Source organism: Hibiscus syriacus, unplaced genomic scaffold (assembly GCF_006381635.1).
Source record: "Hibiscus syriacus cultivar Baekdansim isolate YM2019G1 unplaced genomic scaffold, ASM638163v2 tig00109957_pilon, whole genome shotgun sequence".
Lineage (NCBI taxonomy): Eukaryota > Viridiplantae > Streptophyta > Magnoliopsida > Malvales > Malvaceae > Hibiscus > Hibiscus syriacus.
This window is the reverse complement of record NW_024062539.1, coordinates 1,325,815-1,339,653: the sequence shown is the minus strand read 5'-3', so window position 1 is coordinate 1,339,653 and position 13,839 is coordinate 1,325,815.

Here is a 13,839-nt window from a genome sequence, read left to right as displayed (position 1 = left end):
TCAGTCTGAATAGAGACTCGATAAAGGTGACTCATGGTGAGGCCCTTGTCTGAGGACTTAAGGAAGTGTGTGTCTCCTACAGTATAAACACTAGGATAAACAATATCGATACTGGATGAATTGGGGTTAAATAACTATTTAAGGGTTTGAGCATCAATTTTTGGATGAACAGTATCGATACTGACTGAATTATTTCTAAAATTAGGTATTTCAAGCTGAAAATATCGATACTGCCCCTATAGTATCTATACTCAAGGTGGCAGTATCGATATTGGGCCTCAATTTTAGAAACATAATTCTTTTTTGGTAACGATACTCACAGGGGTATCGATACTTGACCCTAAGGTATTGATACTACAAGTAGAGTATCGATACTACTAACTTTGGATGGTCAGGTTTTATCCAGATAAGGCTCGTAAGAGATAAAAATGATATGTAATAGTAAAAATAAGCTTGTGAGGGACCTGAAAGCTTGAACATACCTAGAAACAATCATGAAAGAAAAATTGCAATGAGGTAACCATTTTAAGTTGTATAGGTTGAATTATCTTTAGTCGAGCACGTATACGGATAGTGGAGAACGAGGATCATTAAAAGGATGTATAGACTAGCGGTACAATGAGTGAGTAAAATTCAGAAATAATGGAGAGTGTTGGCTTTGAGAATATCAGTGAACCTAAGAGGTGTAAGATGTACTTTCAATCCAAGGGGTATTGAGAGGAAGTTCAATAAGAGGATCAGAGTGTCACTACTCAGAGGAGAACCCGAGTAAATTACTAGGCTAGCAGATAGTACAGTTAGTGAACAACAATCTCAAAAACATCGTAAAACCTAGAGATCGCGTAAAGACTTCACTAGAGACAAAAAATAAGTTAATTACATCTTAGTAACGAGCGACCAGAGTGAAGCAATGTTGTAAAAACAGCAGTATCAGACCATTAAGCCCTCATCTAACATTCTAGATAAAGAACGAACGAGATAACAATTAAAAAGAGGACGACCTCACCTTAGTGAGTCCAATTTTGTTAGGGTATACCCATGTTACCTTAGTTTTAATAGTGGGGCACTGTAAGTGCATAAGGCACTTTAGGAGCTAGTGAGGGTGCGTGGCCCAAACACTCATTAAGATTCAGTTAGCAATGTAGTGTCATGTAGCCTCTAGACCTTAGGTATGTATGTATAGTCACATCAGCCCAGTTCAGGCAGTGATGATCGTCTAGTGGTGTAGAATATCTGATAAAACCTGAAGCAAGTGCGCGAGGCACTTTTGTGGCATATACCGAAGCCTTAACACTCGCGAAGGGTAGGTTAGCAGGTGTGATGTCCTTACCCGGATAAACCACAGCAAGTACGCAAGGCACTTCAGCGTATAATTTGGGCGTAAAGCCTAAAACTCATGAGGGGTGGGTTAGTCAGATGTGATATCCGTAGTTGCTAGTGTCTGATGGCTTTGTGAGGCCAGATACAAGTCAACATTGCATATAGATACTGCACAACAGAGTTAGAGTTACATTTGGATAATTTTAAGTCGAGTTAGAGTTACAATTATATAATGTAAAGCAGTTACAGTCAGTCTGAGTAGAGACCCGATAAAGGTGGCTCATTGCGAGGCCCTTTTCTGAGGACTAATAGAAGTGTGTGTCTCCTACAGTATAAACACTAGGATAAACAATATTCATACTGGATGAATTGGGGCTAAACAACTATTTTAGTGTTTAAGCATCAATATTAGGATGAACAGTATCGATATTATGAATTATTTCTAAAATTAGGTATTTCAAGCTGAAAATATCGATAATGCCCCTATAATATCGATACTTAAGGTGGCAGTATCAATATTGGGCCTCAATTTTAGAAACATAATTCATTTTTGGTAACGATACGCACAGGGGTATCGATACTTGACCCTAGTGTATCGATACTACAAGTAGAGTATCGATACTACTAACTTTGGATGGTCAGTTTTTACCCAAATAAGGCTCGTAAGAGATAAAAATGATCTGTAATAGTATAATGCCGAGTCAAGTACTAGGCTAGCAAATAGTACAGTTAGTGAACAACAATCTCAAAAACATCATAAAACCTCGAGATCGTGTAGAGACTTCACTAGAGATAAAAAATTAGTTAATTGCATGTTAGAAACGAGTGACCAGAGTGAAACAATGTAGTAAAATACAGTAGTATCAGACCATTAATCCTTCATGTAACATTCTAGATAAAGAACGAATGAGATAGCATTTAGAAAGAGGACGACCTCACCTTAGTGAGTCCAGTTTTGTTAGGGTATACCCAGGTTACCTTAGTTGTAATAGTGGGGAATTGTAAGTGCATGAGGCACTTTAGGTGCTAGTGAGGGTGAATGTCCCAAACACTCATGAAGAGCCAGTTAGCAATGTAGTGTCATGTAGCCTCTAGGCCTTAAGTATGCATGTATAGTCACATCAGCCCAGTTCAGGTTGTGATGATCGTCTAGTGGTGTATAATATTCGATAAAACCTGAAGCAAGTGCACGAGGCATTTATGTGGCATGTGACTTAGCCTTAACACTCGCGAAGGGTAAATTGGCAGGTGTGATGTCCTTACCCAGATAAACCACAGTAAGTACGAAAGGCACTTCAACAGATAATTGCATATAGATACTACACAAAAGAGTTAGAGTTGCATTTGGATAATGCCAAGTCGAGTTAGAGTTGTAATTAAATAATGTAAATCAGTTACAATCAGTCTGAGTAGAGACCAGATAAAGGTGACTTATGGCGAGGCCCTTGTGTGAGGACTAAGGGAAGTGTGTGTCTCCTACAGTATAAACACTAGGATAAACAGTATCGATACTGGATGAATTGGGGCTAAATAACTATTTTAGGATTTGAACATCAATATTAGGATGAAAAATATCGATAATAAATGAATTATTTCTAAAATTAGGTATTTCAAGCTGAAAATATCGATATTGCCCCTATAGTATCGATACTCAAGGTGGTAGTATCGATACTGGACCTTAATTTTAGAAACATAATTAATTTTTAGTACCGATACTCACAGGGGTATCGATACTTGACCCTAGGGTATCGATACTACTAGTAGAGTATCGATACTACTAACTTTGGATGTTCTGTTTTGACCTAGATAAGGCTCGTAAGAGATAAAAATGATCTGTAATAGTAAAAATAAGCTCGTGAGGGACCTGAAAGCTTGAACATACCAAGAAACAATCATGCAAGCGAAATTACAATAGTGGTAACCATTCTAAGCTGTATAGGTCGAGGTATCTTCAGTCGAGTACGTATACAGATAGTGGAGAACGAGGATCATTAAAAGGATGTATAGACTAGCGGTACAATGAGCGAGCCAAATTCAGAAATAATGGAGAGTGTAGGCTTTGAAAATGTCAGTGAACCTAAGAGGTGTAATATGTCCTTTCAATCCAAGGGGTATTGAGAGGAAGTTCAATAAGAGTGATCAGTGTATCACTACTCAGTGGAGAACCCGAGTCAAGTACTAGGCTAGCAGATAGTATAGTTAGTGAACAACAATCTCAGAAAACATCGTAAAACCTCGAGATCGCGTAGAGACTTCACTAGAGATAAAAAATAAGTTAATTACATGTTAGTAACGAGTGACCAGAGTGAAGCAGTGTATTAAAAAACAGTAGTATCAGACCATTAAGCCTTCATGTAACATTCTAGATAAAGAATGAACGAGATAAGATTTAGAAAGAGGACGACCTCACCTTAGTGAGTCCAGTTTTGTTAGGGTATACCCATGTTACCGTAGTTGTAATAGTGGGGCACTGTAAGTGATGAGGCACTTTAGGAGCTAGTGAGGGTGCGTGGTCCAAACACTCATGATGAGTCAATTAGCAATGTAGTATCATGTAGCCTCTAGGCCTTAGGTATGTATGTAAAGTCACATCAGCCCATTTCAGATAGTTATTATCGTCTAGTGGTGTAGAATATCCAATAAAACCTGAAGCAAGTGCGCGAGGCACTTCTATGGCATGTGCCGAAACCTTAACACTCGCGAATGGTAGGTTTATAGGTGTGATGTCCTTACCCGGATAAACTACATCAAGTACGCAAGGCACTTTAACGTATAATTTGGGCGTGAGGACTAAAACTCATGAGGGGTGGGTTAATCGAATGTGATAACTGTAGGTTCTAGTGTCTGATAGCTTTGTGAGGCTAGATACATGTCAACATTGCATATAGATACTACACAGCAGAGTTAGAGCTACATTTGGATAATGCCAAGTCGAGTTAGAGTTGCAATTAGATAATGTCAAGCAGTTACAGTCAGTCTGAGTAGAGACCCGATAAAGGTGACTCATGGCGAGGCCCTTGTCTGAGGACTAAGGGAAGTATGTGTCTCGTACAGTATAAACACTAGGATAAACAATATCAATACTGGATGAATTTTAGCTAAATAATTATTTTAGGGTTTGAGCATCAATATTGGGATGAACAATATCAATACGGAATCAATTATTTCTAAAATTAGGTATTTCAAGCTGAAAATATCGATATTGCCCCTATAGTATCGATACTCAAGGTACAATATCGATACTGGGCCTCAATTTTAGAAACATAATTCATTTTTGGTATCGATACTCACAGGGGTATCGATACTTAACCCTAGGGTATCTATACTACAAGTAGAGTATCGATACTACTAACTTTGGATGGTCTGTTTTGACCTAGATAAGGCTCGCATGAGGTAAAAATGATCTATAATAGTAAAAATAAGCTCGTGGGGGACCTGAAAGCTTGAACATACCTAGAAATAATTATGGAAGCGAAATTACAATAGAGGTAACCATTCTAAGCTATATAGCTCGAGGTATCTTCAGTCGAGCACGTATACGGATAGTAGAAAACGAGGATCATTAAAAGGATGTATAGACTAGCGGTACAATGAGCGAGTCAAATTCAGAAATAATGGAGAGTGTAGGCTTTGATAATGTCAGTGAACCTAAGAGGTGTAATATGTCTTTTCAATCCAATGGGTATTGAGAGGAAGTTCAATAAGAGCGATTAGAGTGCCACTACTCAGAGAATAACCCGAGTCAAGTACTAGGCTAACAGATAGTACAGTTAGTGAACAAAAATCTCAGAAAACAATAGAAAGAGGCGACCTCGCCTTAGTGAGCCCAGTTTTATTAGGGTATACCCAGGTTACCTTAGTTGTAATAGTGGGGCACTATAAGTGCATGAGGCACTTTAGGAGCTAGTGATGTAGAATATCCGATAAAACCTAAAGCAAGTGCGTGAGGCACTTCTGTGGCATGTGCCGAAACCTTAACACTCGCGAAGGGTAGGTTTGTAGGTGTGATGTCCTTACCCGGATAAACCACAGCAAGAACGCAAGGCACTTCAATGGCTAATTTGGGTACGAGGCCTAAAAATCATGAGGGGTGGGTTAGTCGAATGTGATATCCATAGTTGCTAGTGTCTGATGGCTTTGTGAGGCCAAATACAAGTCAACATTGCATATAGTTACTACACAGTAGAGTTAGAGTTGCATTTGGATAATGACAAGTCGAGTTAGAGTTTCAATTAGATAATGTAAAGCAGTTACAGTCAGTTTGAGTAGAGACCCGATAAAGGTGACTCATGGCGAGGCCCTTATCTGAGGACTAAGGGAAGTGTGTGTCTCCTACTATATAAACACTAGGATAAACAATATCGATATTGGATGAATTGGGGCTAAATAACTATTTTAGGGTTTAAGCATCAATATTGGGATAAATTGTATCGATACTGAATGAATTATTTCTAAAATTAGGTATTTTAAGCTAAAAATATCGATATTGCCCCTACAATATAGACACTCAAGGTGGCAGTATCGATATTGGGCCTCAATTTTATAAACATAATTTATTTTTGGTACCGATACTCACAGGGGTATCGATACTTGACCCTAGGGTATCGATACTACAAGTAGAGTATCGATAATACTAACTTTGGATGGTCAATTTTGACCCAGATAAGGCTCATAAGAGATAAAAATGATCTGTAATAGTAAAAATGAGCTCGTGAGGGACCTGAAAGCTTGAACATGCCTAGAAAAAATCATGAAAGCGAAATTAAAATAGAGGTAACCATTCTAAGTTGTATAGCTCGAGGTATCTTCAGCTGAGCGCGTATACGGAGAGTGGAGTTGGAGGATCATTAAAAGGATGTATAGACTAGCGGTACAATGAGCGAGTCAAATTCAGAAATAATGGAGAGTGTAGGCTTTGAGAATGTCAGTGAACCTAAGAGGTATAATATGTCCTTTCAATCTAAGGGGTATTGGGAGAAAGTTCAATAAGAATGATCAGAGTGTTACTACTCAAAGGAGAACCCGAGACAAGTGCTAGGCTAACAGATAGTACAGTTAGTGAACAACAATATTAGAAAACATTGTAAAACCTTTAGATCACGTAGAGACTTCACTAGAGACAAAAAAAGAAGTTAATTACATGTTAGTAATGAGCGACCAAAGTGAATCAGTGTAGAAAAAAATAGTAGTATCAGACCATTAACCCTTCATGTAACATTGTAGATAAAGAACAAACGAGATAACATTTAGAAAGAGGACGACCTCACCTTAGTGAGTCCAGTTTTGTTAGGGTATACCCATGTTACCTTAGTTGTTATAGTGGGGCACTGTAAGTGCATAAGGCACTTTAGGAGCTAGTGAGGGTGTGTGGTCTAAAAACTCATGAAGATTCAGTTAGCAATGTAGTGTCATGTAGCCTCTAGGCCTTAGGTATGCATGTATAGTCACATTAGCCCAGTTCAGGCAGTGATGATCTTCTAGTGGTATAGAATATCTGATAAAACCTGAAGCAAGTGCGTGAGGCACTTTTGTGGTAAGTGCCAAAGCCTTAACACTCACGAAGGGTAGGTTGACAGGTGTGATGTCCTTACCCCGGATAAACCACAGTAAGAACGCAAGGCACTTCAATGGCTAATTTGGGTACGAGGCCTAAAACTCATGAGGGATGGGTTAGTCGAATGTGATATCCATAGTTGCTAGTGTCTGATGGCTTTGTGAGGCCAAATACAAGTCAACATTGCATATAGTTACTACACAGTAGAGTTAGAGTTGCATTTGGATAATGTCAAGACGAGTTAGAGTTTTAATTAGATAATGTAAAGCAGTTACAGTCAGTCTGAGTAGAGATCCGATAAAGGTGACTCATGGCGAGGCCCTTGTCTGAGGACTAAGGGAGGTGTGTGTCTCCTACAGTATCAACACTGGGATAAACAGTATAGATACTGGATGAATTGGGGCTATATAACTATTTTAGGGTTTGAGCATTGATATTGGGATAAACAATATTGATATTGGATGAATTGGGGCTAAAATTAGGGATTTTAGGTTGGGAGTATCAATACTGCCAAGTGGAGTATTGATACTTCCCCTAAAGTGTCGATACTTAAGGTGGCAGTTTTGATACTGGGCCTTAGTTTTAGAAACATAATTCATTTTTGGTACCGATACTCACAGGGGTATCGATACTTGACCCTAGGGTATCGATACTACAAGTAGAGTATCAATACTTCTCACTTTGGATGGTCAGTTTTGACAAGGATGAGGCCCGTAAGAGCTAAGAATGATCTTTAATAGTAAGAATAAGTTCCTGAGAGACCTGAAGGCCTCAATATACATAGAAATAATCGTGGAAGCGAGATTACAATTGAGGAAACCATTATAAGATGTATACATCAAGGTAACTTCAGTCGAGCACATATACGGATGGTGGAGGATAGGGATCGTTACAAGGATGTATCGACCAACGGTACAACGAACGAGTTAGATTCAGAAATAGTGGAAAGTAACGGCTTTGAGAATGTTAGTGAACCTAAGAGGTGTAAACCATCATTTCAATTTAAGGGGTATTGAGAGGAAGTTCAATAAGAGCTATCAAAGTGTCACTACTTAGAGTTGTACCCGAGTCAGGTGCCGAGTTAACAGATAGTACAATCAGTGAAAGTAATCTCAGAAATCATCGTAAAACCCCAATATCGCATATAGACTTCGTTTAAGGTAACGAGCGACCAGAGTGGAACAGTGTAGTAAATAATAGCAGCATCAGGCCATTAAGCCTTCGTGTAACATTCTAGATAGAGAACGAATGAGACAACATTTAGAGAGAGGATTACCTCACCTTAGTGAGTCCAGTTATGCTAGGGTATACCCAAGTTACCTTAATTGCCCTAGTGGGTCATTGTAAGTGCGTGAGGCATTTTAGGAGGTAGTGAGGGCGCGAGGCCTGAACACTCATGACGAGTCAATTAGCGATGTCAGTGTCATATGGCTTCTAGGCTTTAAGTATGAATGTATAGTCACATCAGCCCAGTTCAAGTAATGAAGATCGTATAGTGGTATAGGATATTCAAGAACATCTGAAGCAAGTACGCGAGGCATTTCTATGGCTGACTATGTGTCGAAGCATTAATACTTGCGAGGGGTGGACTTGCGAGGGGTGGGTTGGCAGGTAAAATGTTCATACCCAAATACACCACAGCAAGAGCGCGAGGCACTTTGACAGCTAATTTGGGAGTAAGGCCTAACACTCACGATGGGTGGGTTAGTCGGATGTGATATCCGCAGTTGCTAGTGTTTGATGTCTTTGTGAGACCGGGTACTAGTCAGCATTGCATATAAATAGTACACAGTCAAGTCAGAGTCACATTTGGATAATGCCAAGTCGAGTTAGAGTTACAATTAGATAATGAAAAATAGTTGTAGTCAGTCTAAGCAGAGACCCAATAAACGTGACTCATGGCGAGGCCCTTATCCGAGGACTAAAGGAAGCATGAATCTCCTACATTAGTAGTAGAGCAGTAAAGTCTTAAGTAGGTAGCACTTGATCAAGATCACGAATGTGCCTACTGATTAGTATCATATCTTTAACATGCTTATGTTTATGAAACTCTTATGCTACTCTAGATTAGCGATTATATTGTTAGGCTTTTTAAGTGCAACCTTCGAATGTTTTTATGGTATGTCAGTATCTTGGGCAGTTGTGGTGTATCATCACAGTAGGAATTCCAATATCTCCTTCAGAGTATTGTACTGTAGCTTTAGTGGGAATGTGTATTTAGAGAACCTTACTTATATATTTATTTTATCAAATAATAAGATGTATTATTTTGATTTTAAATTATGTTTCATGTGGCTTTGGTTTGCAAAATGTTTTAATAACTACTTTATATGTTGTATGATACCATTGAGTGTGTTTTAAAAGAAAATGAGAAAGTTTTGGAAATCGGGGGTTACCTTGGTAGCCTAATGTGGTACTTTAGGCCCAATCGAGTTTAGGGTGTTACATTTAATGGTATCATAGCATCAGGTTAAGTCGGTCCTAGGACCCAGTGATCAGTTTTAGTAAGGTGTTAGTGAATACATGCCCCTAGGTAATGAAAGTACTTATATAAGTCTGGAATCTTGATAGTGCATCATTCCTTAATCTTTGTTGTAGAGTTTTTACGATGATAGTTTCGAGTGTGGTTTGAAGAGGCAGTTCTCTCAGCTAGTTCAAGAAGATTATTCAGTGTATGAGCATGAGAGAGAATTTCTTCGGTTGAGTTATTACGCTCCAAAGTTGGTTGTGACTGAATCCTTGAGGTGTAAGAGGTTTCTTAATGGACTTCGTCACTAGATCCTTGAACAGTTGGCGGCAGACCTGCCTATAGTATTTTTAGAGTTAGCACGATAAGCTAAGATCATACAGAGAATACAAAGTATGAGGGAGACTTTATTGGATGAGTCCAGTGCCTCAAGTTTGAGGACTAGGGAACTAGTAGATATGTCACAATCAATCATAAAGAGGACCAGAGTTATACATGAGCGGAGAAGAGTGATGCCAACTTTATCACTCTAGTTAGGTCAAAGGTTAGATATAGGGTCTCGTACGAGACCACCAGTTTCACTATCTACGGTGAGCTTTGGAGACGTTGATAGAGTTTTAAGGTATATAGAGTGCGAGCATTATGGAAAAAATCATTTAAGAATGTGCTACAAACTTTCTAGGAAGTGTTATAGATGTGGATCCTTAGCACATCTAGCGAGAGATTATCCTAGGCTGGATGGTGATGTTTCAGCTCGGCCAAGGGGAGTGATCCCAGTAGCTCATCATAGTAGAGAGCCTTGGAGAGTTGTTAGTTTGATACCCAGATAGGAGAACAGAGGAGCATATCGACCTGTTTTCGATTCGAAAGTGTGTGATTCCACTTGTCAAATCATAAAGATGTAAGTTCAGGATGTTGACGTCATAGATAAGTTGTCAGATATGTTTTTAGCTATCTCGTTTTTATGTGGATTTAGTAGGCGTAAGAGCATGTATTCTTAGGTGGTGTCAAGTGAGCTAAGTAGGAAAAGTTTTTGTGTAGGGAACTGGATTGTGAGGATCCAAGTGTTTAGTTGGTGGACCTTAATGGAATAAACCAAAGTGATCTCATATATTTTTCGAGGACTTTAGTCAGATTTAGTAGACGACCTAAGGGAAGTTGTTAGTACAAGTGTTGTGTGACCTCAGGAATTGTGGGTCTACAGTTGTGATAATGAATGGTTATCCCTTGCTGAGTTGAGAGTCAACTCTAAGAAAATGTCAAGCCATAAAATCTTCTACCTTTGTGTGTGTTACTAGGGGAATATCAGTATGGGCTTTCAAATTAGATATGAGACTAAAAGGACTTTTCGCATCGATAATTGAGAGGGTTCGTAGGATCCACCCATAGCGAGTTAGTAATCCTAAGTTCAGTGTTTGAGATAAGGATCTCCACGAGAGCATTAAGAGTACCCCAGTTACCTAGCTAGAAATATCAAGATGTATCTCAGTTAGTGCTAAGGCACTTCAGTTACTAACTGGGCGTTGATGCCCCATGTACTCTCGAGGAGTAAGTTAGCAAAGTGTATGTTCTGATGCAGTAGTTCCGGAATTTCACCCTAATTAAAAAGGATAATATAATTAAGATATTGATCAGCAAGTGTATCAACTAAGGAAGCCAAGCCTCATTAGTGGTGTCTTCGTGTTGGTATATGAGCACGAGCTATATACAACACATAGCAGTATGCAGCATTGTGCAACACCATATATTTTAGTATTTTAGAATAAAAGAGATCGAGTGCGTTAAGGTCGTTCAACTAGCGTTAGTCATCATCAGATAGTTCTATGGTGGAAAGAGATAGTAAGCGTAAGACGTAGAGTCTCATAATCAATAACTCAGAGTGCAGTCACGTTATATCTTTGTTTTGTGAGGCATGCTCTCTAAGAGAGCCAGATGTTGTTAGTTTTGCTCGATAAGTAGCTGATTTCCAGTTGTGATCAGTATAGACGCTCAATCAGTTGAGCAAAGAAAATGTAAGTTGTAGGGTAATGAGAAAGTAGTCTAATAGTGTGGAGGAGTATTGAATGACCTATGGATGTGTCATAGTTGAGACCAAATAAATTTCGAGGATGAAATTTCTTTTAAGGAGGGGAAAGTTGTAACATGCAAAATTTTGGGCTAGTAGTTTTGGGTTTACCTGAGAGGTAAGTGTACCCTATGAATTTCATAATTTAAGGTTGTTGGGCTTAATTGGGTTAGGATCTGGCCTCAATTAGTTATTAAAAGGAGATTTTTAATTAGTAGAAAAATGAGGAATGACCAAAAGCGTTATTTCCCCATTTTCAAAAGATGAGCCTTTATATTCTTTCATTTTCTTTACTTTCTCATTTTCCTTCTTCTTCTTCCTCTTCAAAAGGCCAAGCTAAAGGTAAGATCTTGAGCCCCTTCTATGCTTCATTTTCGTTCATAATTCCTCCAACAACGTTGTTTAAGAGAATCAAGCCTTGGGTTTTTATAGTTAAAGAGAAAAGTGGGAGTTTTCACCAAAATCATCAAGGAAAGTAGTTTGGTTAAGCAATGGGCTTCATTTTGGGCTTTTAACTCCAAGGTATTGTATTTCTAATCCTTTGGAGTGCTAAGATTTTCATAATTATAAAGATTTGCAAGATTTGAGTATTTAATTATTTTAGGGTTTATATTTGGTATCATGATCAAATCATGATTTAGAGGTTAAAAAGATGTTGTTATGCTACTTTAAGACCCTAGTTAACTCCCTAAATCTTTAGCACTTGATTGGGAACTAAACTATTACCCTTAGGATATTTTTTGGGTGATTTCTCGGGCCAAAATAACTATTTCAGGGTTTAAGTATCGATATTGGGATAAACAATATCAATATTGGATGAATTGGGGCTAAAATTAGGGATTTCAAGATGGGAGTATCGATATGCAGTATTAATACACAAGATGGTAGTATCAATATTGGGCCTCAATTTCAGAAACAAAATTCATTTTTGGTACCGATACTCATAAGGGTATCGATACTTGACCCTAGGGTATTGATACTACAAGTAGAGTATCAATACTACTCTCTTTGGATGGTCAGTTTTGACCCGAATAAGGCCCGTAATAGTAAGAATAAGTCCATAAGGGACCTGAAGGTCTAAAAATACATATAAACAATCGTAGAAGTGGTATCACAACATAGGTAACCATTCTAAGCAGTATACGCCAAAGTATCTTTAGTCGAGCACGTATATGAATGGTGGAGAATGAGGATCGTTACAATGATGTATCGACCAACGGTACAATGAGTGAGTCAGATTCAGAAATAGTGGAGAGCATGGGCTTCGAGAATGTCAGTGAACCTAAGAGGTGTAAGTCGTCCTTTTAATCCAATGGGTATTGAGACGAAGTTCAATAAGAGCGATTAGAGTGTCACTACTCAGAGTTAAACCCGATATCGTATAGAGATTTGGCTAGAAGTAGATAATAAGTAAATTACACTTTAGTAACGAGCGACCAGAGTGGAACATCATAGTAAATAAAAATAGTATCATGCCATTATGCATTCGTGTAACATTCTAGATAGAGAAAGAACGAGATAGCATTTAGAGAGAGGATGACCTTACCTTAGTGAGTCCAGTTATGCTAGGTTATACATAGGTTACCTTAGTAGCCCTGGTGGGGTATTGTAAGTGCGTGAGGCATTTCAGGTGCTAGTGAGAGTGCGAGGCCTGAACACTCACAAAGAGTCAATTAGCGATGTAAGTGTCATGTGGCCTCTAGGCCTTAGGTATACATGTATAGTCTCATCAGCCCAATTCAAGTAGTGAATATCTTTTAATGGTATAAGATATTTGAGAACACATGAAGCAAGTACGCGAGGCACTTCTGTGGCTGACTATGTGCCAAAGCCTTAACACTCGTGAGGGGTGGGTTGGCAGGTGTAATGTCTTTACTCAGATACGCCATAATAAGTGTGTGAGGCACTTTAACGGCTAATTTGGGCACGAGGCCTAACACTCGCTAGGGGTGGGTTAGTCGGACGTGATATCAGTAGTTGCTAGTGTCTAATGGCTTTGTGAGACCAGATAATAATCAACATTGCATATAGTAGTACACAACAAAGTCATAATCGCATTTTGATAATGTCAAGTTGAGTTAGAGTTACAATTAGATAATGCAAAGTAGTTACAGTCTGTCTGAGTAGAGACCCGATAAAGGTGACTTATGGTGAGGCCCTTATCCGAGGACTAAGGGAAGCGTAAGTCTCATGCATCAGTAGTAGAACAGTAAAGTCTTAAATTGGTAGCACTTGATCAAGATCACGAATGTGCCTACTTCTTAGTATCATATCTTTAGCACACTTATGTTTATGAAATTCTTATGATGCTCTAGATTAGCGATTATGCTCTTAGACTTTGTAAGCTCAGCCTTCGGATGTTTTTCGTGGTAGGTCAGTAGCTTAGATAGTTTGTGGTGTATCATTGCAGCAAGACTTCCAACATCTCCTTCA